At 48.0% G+C, this 7,680-nt stretch overlaps 1 pseudogene; it reads right to left on the bottom strand.

The window, feature by feature from the left end:
* Positions 1 to 2,449: 2,449 nt before the first annotated feature.
* Positions 2,450 to 5,725, bottom strand: LOC133930298 (BTB/POZ domain-containing protein At2g30600-like; annotated as a pseudogene).
* Positions 5,726 to 7,680: the final 1,955 nt, after the last annotated feature.

The raw sequence follows: 7,680 nt of genomic DNA, 5'->3' as shown, positions 1-7,680 counted from the left end.
GAATGTACGTTGGCCCCACACCAATGTGGTTGACCCTTCGCACGTATTCTTTCCGCTGTCTTTTAGAGTCTGTCTATTGGTTAGATCCTCCTGAGATCGCCAACACCATATTGTATCCACGATTTACCGTGTTCACAAACTTGCTGCTCTCTGGTGGTGCTTCGATCGCAGGCCTTGGTGGTGGCGGAGGTAGCTCCCCTTGGAGGGTCAGTTGCCTCATTTGATCCAGCTGAGCCGAGGCTGCAGGGGCATATTGTGGCGCGAGCATCGGTCGCCACTGGTTAGCAAACGTCGTGCCTGGGTTGGGGTTTTCCCATGCTTCGTTTCGCCTGAAATTTGTTGTGTGGTGTATGGTTCTTGCTCGATCGAATGATTGCTTTGCAAGCTCTCTTTCATGGCCATGACCTGCAGGCACTGCTTGGTCCTGTGGCCGGCTCCTTCGCCATGTAGCTCACAGTAAAACGTGGCCGGGTCCTGCGGGACTTGTCCACCTCGGCCCCCGTGGCCCCTTCCTCTACTATTTCAGCCTCCTCGAGTAGCCGCACTCTGAGCTTCGCCTGCCACTTGAGTGACTTCAAATGGGCTAGAGTCTATCTAATTGACCTCTTTTTGCCTTGTTGTATAGTCAGATGCTTCGGCTTTCCTTGCGTGCTGCAATTTGTCTCTTGGGTGGCCAGTGCTTGCCTCCCTGGCTGTTGTATTTGTTTTTACTGTTTTTGAGGCTATCATTTCATTTTTCCTTCGAAGATGATCGAGCTCAGATCTTGCATATTCTTCCATCTTATTGAGCAGGTCTTGTACACTCCCGGGTCTTTTTCTTGTAAGCTTTCCTGCTAAGAGTCCCCCTTTGATGCCCTGTATTGCCGCATCGATGATTGTGTCTTCGCTCAGCCCCTTCGCTTGGCAACGTATGTGCATGAAGCGGCGCATATAACTCTGCAATGTTTCTGTTGGCTGTTGCTTCAGTGCGAAGAGGTCACTCGCGGTGATCTTGTCTGCCCGATCTCCCTAAAAGTTGCTGTACAGGGCATTTCGCAATTGCTCCCATGAGTATATGGATCCCGGGGGCAACGCAGAGTACCAAGATCTTGCTATCCCTTTTACAGCTAACACGAAGGCCTTCGCCAGTGTTGCACCGTCTCCTCCGGCGAACTCGACCGTCGCTTCGAAGCTCATTACGAATTCCCTTGGGTCTGACTCTCCGTCAAACATTACTACTCTGGGCATCTTGAAGCCCGCTGGCCATGGTTGGTTCTGCAGACCCTTGGATAGCGGAGATTCTGGGTCTCCCGCAGATGATCACCGCTGAAGGTCGTGCCGTGTCTTCGGACGGTGACACTTGGCGAGCCGTTTCCTCTGCACGATGTAGCATATCGATTTCCTCTTGCATCTTTTTCAATGTTTTCCTAGCTTCCTCTGCCCGTTTGTGATATTCCGCAGCTTTTCGGCTTGCTGCCAGGCTGTCTAACGTGCGCTTCTTCTGTGCAATCTGCCTTTCAAGCTCTTCGGCCTCTAGCCTGGTTGTCCTTTCCTCCAGTGTTTCATCTTCATTTTCATATTCTACGAAGTCATCCAGGTCTTCCCACTCTTCGTCTCGCACCTTCCCTCCTTGTGCCGAAGGCTCGAAGCGTGCGCGATCACTTGTTTCCGTGACCCGCACCGGTGCCACATTTATCTGGACGGTCTCTCCGTGCATGTCATCATTGCTTCCTGGTGGCGCTACTTCAATGCCGTAGCATTGCTCGCGCCCGCCCAAAGCTCCTCCGGCCGAAGCATTGCTCGACCCTGGCAGCGCCGAAGGGGGTCTTTCGACCGAAGCCCCGGCCGCAGCCGAAGGTTCCGGTAACGCCTCCACTATACCGGTTGGCTTCGTCTTCTTCTTAGGTGGCATGGCTTCGATGGGTTCGATCCCCCGGACGGCGCCAACTGTTGGGACCGAAGCCCCAGACAAGGTGGACCTTCGCTTATGGAGAATGTCGAAGGGTTCTTGGGGTGACATGTGCTTAAGGTAAAACTGTTCTTCAATTCCTCGCTCGGATACAGTATGACCCTATTTATAGCCCGTACTCAACCACTCCACGCGTGGTTTACAGTTTCTACCCCCTTACCTGTTACATTCTTGAAATATCCGAGGGCATTATGGTACAATCAAGCATATTTACATAATCACAACTCTGCCCCGGACAGTTAAAGCGGGCCCCGCTATCCAATCATGGTCTTCGGTCCCCCGAAATCCGCCGAAGGGTTCTCCACTCCGGCGCCACGAGCTAGTCTTCGGCTCCAGGTCGAAGACACACTGCTATCTTCGCCCACTCCAGTCAACAAAACCGCTGGTGTAGCCTTTGGCTTTCGGCCGGAAGCTCGCCACCGCTTTCGCCGACGCGGGAAGCCGGGACTGCGGGCATGCCTACAACCTTCGATCGAGAGTACTTCGCGATCTTTTCTACCTTCACCTGCAGTCCCTGAAACAAACATGCAGTGACAAGAGTACGAAGCCTCCGACAGACTTCGAGCTATCCTCCGAGGGGGAGGAGGGCGGGAGATCATCCCCAACACCATCCATTGATCCCTGGCACACAGACAGACAGACTCGTAGTTTCAGCTTCAGCTCAGCCTCCTCAAGGCTAGCTAGCTATCTTTAACACACGTGAATTACCTGAAGAACCCAAGACCTCATGAACGTCGTGGAGCTATTCTGCATGTATGACACATGTGGAAAGTAATACTATCTCATATACTTGATTTCTGAGGCTAATGGACCACAGCCCACGGCAAGTCTTGAACAGCCACAAATATAGCTATCAGTATTTGCAAAAGGGAAAATAGAAAGGCCCGGAAATCTGAAACAATAACAGAAGTCTACAGCCATGAGATATTGCATAAAAAACAACATTTTCCTTTTGGCAATATACGAACATTGCTGCATGCAGAATGAAGTGTCACAAGTGCTTTTTTAAGAACCACACAGATCTACAAACTGGTGATGTATTTGTCATAAGTAGTCTTTAGTTCGACTGAGTTGTACCAGTAACTTCTCTTGGTGTACCGTTTTATATGAAAGAAAAAAAATAGGTACCTCTGAAAGGCATCCCATTGTTCGTTTACAGCATTCAAACTGAAGAATTGTCACCCCGGGTTTTTTAGAAGAATCACCGGGTGCAATTCACATGTATGTAAGGATCAGTTTCAATTCTATATCGAAGAAAACAACTTTATTAAAATAAATACCAGAGTTTACTCAGCAGCGGAAGAACACAAGAGGACTCCTATAGATCTTCTAGTCACACCACAGACAATCGACTGGGGCCAACGCAACCTAGGACACTCCGCCTTCATTGTAGTCTTCAGTTTCCTTGATCTCCATATAGTCTTCTCTAATTGAGCAGTATTTAATATTGAAAACATCAAGTATGAATACATAATGTACTCCGCAAGTATAGAAAAGTCTGACATGAGGGCTTAATTAAAAAAAAGGTTAGACACTGATTTACTGCACTAAGCAACCTTAACTTATAACTCCAAGAAACAGACATCCTATTTACTAAGTGTGAAGACATAACTTAAACAAGAGGAACAGCTCATCAGATTCTATGTGACTAGCAAACTCACTAGATATTCCATATCCGGCTACCAAACTCAACAGGTAATTCCATTACCAGGCTACCCGACCATCCATACCAACCACCCTGATCCCAACTAATCAAGAAGAAGTCTAAGCCCGCTCTTGACCGTGAGCACGGCTGATCGATCAGTTTGATACTCTGCAGAGTTTACACACTTTACCCACGAGTCATGATTTTATCACCCGCATTACCTGGTGATAGTCTCCATATTGTTCGTGCTGATCAAGTACTTGCACACTTCCTATGGTATGCTGCTAGGAGATCACTACAAGGCCTTTACAAAGCTCTCGCTGATCCATAGGCACCCACTGAGGTATCACTGCTAACAGACGATTTCATCGCTGCAGAAACCCCTCTTGTGCCACTCAACCGTCCACTGATGCCCATAGAATCAGATAGGTGGCTAATTAATTGGCCAGACCGTATCCATATAGGCCTCGTGGTTGCGCTGTTTAGCCAGGTTACATGCTTGAAGAACCAGTCCTTAGGACCCCACACAGGAACATACATATTCCTAACGTGCAGCATAACATATGCGCCTTCTTGCACCAACCTCAAACAAACCATCCTGTTATGATCCATATACCATGTTGCTATAAAAGATACCATACCCGATTCATGTTACATAAATATTAGTCAAGTTTAACTCATAACTCAATTATGACAACGACTAGCATATCTACCCTTTGTTCCCAAGACTCATCAACGACGATAAGGAAAATGATACAAATACTAGTAAACCCTAATCATGGGATTCCAATTTAGACAAACATGCATAAAAGATAAACAACTAACCTAAATTCCTAAAATAGGTGCAAGATGTTCAAAAACACTTGCCTAGCTGCTACTCAGTTATCTTCGTAAACTCGGTTCTAGCATATCTCGAAGTCTCAACCTTGTAGCTCATCGATTCTTCTTGACACGTCGTATTCTGCTCACAAGATCTACCGATAAAAGAGAAAGCATAAAACAACTAAGAAACAATACACCAAACAGAGACAACACATCATAAAAATACTATAGTTAGATATGATATGATTTTAGAAGAATTTAGGTGCAAGAACTGCTCAAATTAGAGTTCAGAAGGAGGAGAATAGGGTTTCAGAAGATTAAATTAGGGTTAAAAGGAAAAAGAAGATAGAATATTTCTTGAAATATCCTCTATGAATTTATGACATTATTTGCCGAGGAAAACCCCAACTATAGCGATGACATAATATCGGTAGGGAAAGGAATAAAAGACTGGATACATGCGACGACGTAACAGTGGCGCAAGAAAATATAGGGTTTGCTAGAAAAAAGTATGAAAGAACGTCCAAAAATATTGACACGTGATATCCAATATAATTCTAGCGTATTGTGTTAACACCTCGAATCCATCCACTAAGTTAAAAAGGAAATTTCCAGAAGCACCCAAGACAACTTTGTGTGAGGGAATAACCTTTCTTTCACTGCCAACCACAAATACAGCATCGGAGAAGTCCCAATTCTCTAGAAAATCTGCAAGTACCCTTTGCTCACAGTCATCTTTTAACACTTGTTTACTCGCATAGTCTCCGTCACCATCCCGCTCAACATGTGCATACTCAATTTGGCTCCAAAGGATGCTATTCTGGGGAGCTGATGGAAGGATGCTTATGTTTCTGTATCCGACATGCTTGTCCCAGCTGGATAGTCCCACATACTGAACATTCCGGTTGGGTTCAGGATCAAGCCATTGGAACAGGATATTCTTGTTTGGATGCTTTCCATGTCCGATGCTTATGAATCCATCATAGATGCTGAATTGCTGATCCAGTAGCTCTGGAAAGATGAAGAGCAGCATAGCCCTATGCCAGCAACATCAACAACGGTCCTTCCATCTACCTCAATCTTCAATCTTTTGTTCCTATGGCTGCCCAAGATGACAGTGTAATGACGACTGTTGTCCATTTTATAGTGGTAGTGCTGCCTCCCAAGCTGTTGGCGGAACACCAGGGTAACATCGTTGTGTGCAGATGCCTGCAGCCGCGGCCATGCTCCCCGAAGCGAAACTCCTCGCCCCAAGCGCACTCAAAGGGGGCTACTGTTAGGGATCTCTTCGTCTCCTCTACTAATCTCATTGTTGTTGTTTACACTACAGAGAGAGGGAGGGAGAGAGAGTAGCTTAGCTGAAAAGAGGAGCACATCACGAATTGAATTGAATGGTCCCCAAGATACCAAAAAAGATCGTTGGAGAGTACGGGAGCTGTCAAAGAAGCAGAGAACAAACTAACAACAGCAATTGAATTCACAAAGCAAAGGAGAGTTGCTACAGTTACCAAGACTCAGCTGAGAAATTGATTGTTCTTGCGTGCTGAAGAGGAACAGAGTCCAGCTAATTGGGTACGGATGGATGGACTGGATTAGCAGGAAACTCATGACTAACTGAATCGAGAGAAAGAAAGAACGAAAGATTTGGATTTGATTAAGAACAAACTAGACCAGCCAACTCTTTCTAAGAACAATTGCTAAGGAAGGCAAGTTCTGTAGGATTACTGTCACGCCCGTTTGAATTTGTGCGGCCTAGCCCAAAATCTCAGTCACGGCCCAACTCTCCAGCGCAGCGCAGCTCAGCCCGCTCCTCCTCTCTCTCTCACTGACAGCCAGTGCTTTTTTCTCCACGTCGCGCCGCTCCCGCGTGCCGTGCCCGCAACCGCTGCGCCGCGCTCGTCGAACCGTCGCACCCACGTCTCCGCCCCTCGCACCCACGTCTCCACAACAGCGCACGCTCCCTCTCGCCTATCAAGTCGCCCTGCAGAGCGTCGCCGCACCATCTTTCCATCTCGTCGAAACCACCGAGCGCCATTGCCGCCGCCGAACACTGCCAAGCGCCGTTCGCCGTGTCCGAGCCCTCTCTGCCGCATCCGAGACCGCCATCAACACCGCAAGGACCAATGGAGAGCATTCCACCCCTCGATTTCGCTTCTCCGTCGTTGGAACCACCTCCCCGCCGAGCTCCGATGAGTTTCGCCGCCCTTCACCGTCGCCGGCCTTTCCCGCTGCATCCCATGGCCATCTAACCGTCCCTTTGGCATCGCAGAGCCTCGAAGAAACTCCTCCGATCGTCAATCCTGTCGAGCTCTGACCTTCGCTGCCGCTTCTCTCCATTGTCCACCGCCACCAAGACCTCTCCGGTCGTCGATAAGCCCTCGGTGAGAACCCACGTCCTCTTCCCGTTCGATTGCGCCTTTTCCCGTAGCTTCTGGTAGCCCGTAGCTCGTTTTCGCGTGTCGCCGGTGAAGCTCCGGCCATGTCCGCGGCGGCGCCGCCGTCCTTTTGCCTCCGCCGGCCGTTAAACCCCCCGACCGTCGAGAGCCGTTAGATCATTCACCGACGGCCCCTTTGGTCCACCGTAGACCCGCGAACCCAGTCCACGGTACTGGTCCACCGTCCCGGTCAACAGCCCTATAGGCGCCATGTCAACATCTGCGCCGAGCCAGCAGCCACGTAAGCCGCCACGTCAGCCCACCGAGCCCAGTCAACCTGCTGACGCAATAAATAGGTTTTCCAGTACAAAAATAATTCCCTTATACCCAGAAAATAGTTAATTTTACATTTAGGCCCCCAAATTTTTCTGTTTTCATAAATATGCCCCTGGTTAGTTCTGTATTATGCTTTTAACCCCCTAAACTTTTGTATAATAACAAATAGGTCCCTGAATTTTACATATAGGTCCCTAGAGCCTTCTATTTTTACAATTTAGTCCCTGTAATCTTTCAGAAAAGCCCCTGAAGGTTAAAACTATCATAACTTTTTCATACGAGCTCCGATTTAGGTGATTTTTGCGCTCACGAGATCGTAGCAGCGTGTATTGTCCATTAGTAACCTTTTTAGAGTGATTTGCCTCTATTTTGTGTGTTGTACTTAGCTGTTGTGTTTGTTTGCTTTCCGGTGTGTGCAATTGCTTTAGGAGACGAGCAGTGTGTCAGCTTGCAGGACCAGGCATTCGAGGACTTTGAGCAACCTGTATTCGAAGGCAAGTGTTCTTGACCACTTTGACACCATTGTCGGATATTGTAGATTTTATTTTCCCTAG

This window comes from Phragmites australis, chromosome 10 (assembly GCF_958298935.1).
Source record: "Phragmites australis chromosome 10, lpPhrAust1.1, whole genome shotgun sequence".
In the NCBI taxonomy this organism is placed as follows: domain Eukaryota; kingdom Viridiplantae; phylum Streptophyta; class Magnoliopsida; order Poales; family Poaceae; genus Phragmites; species Phragmites australis.
This window is presented reverse-complemented; position numbering and strand designations above follow the sequence as displayed.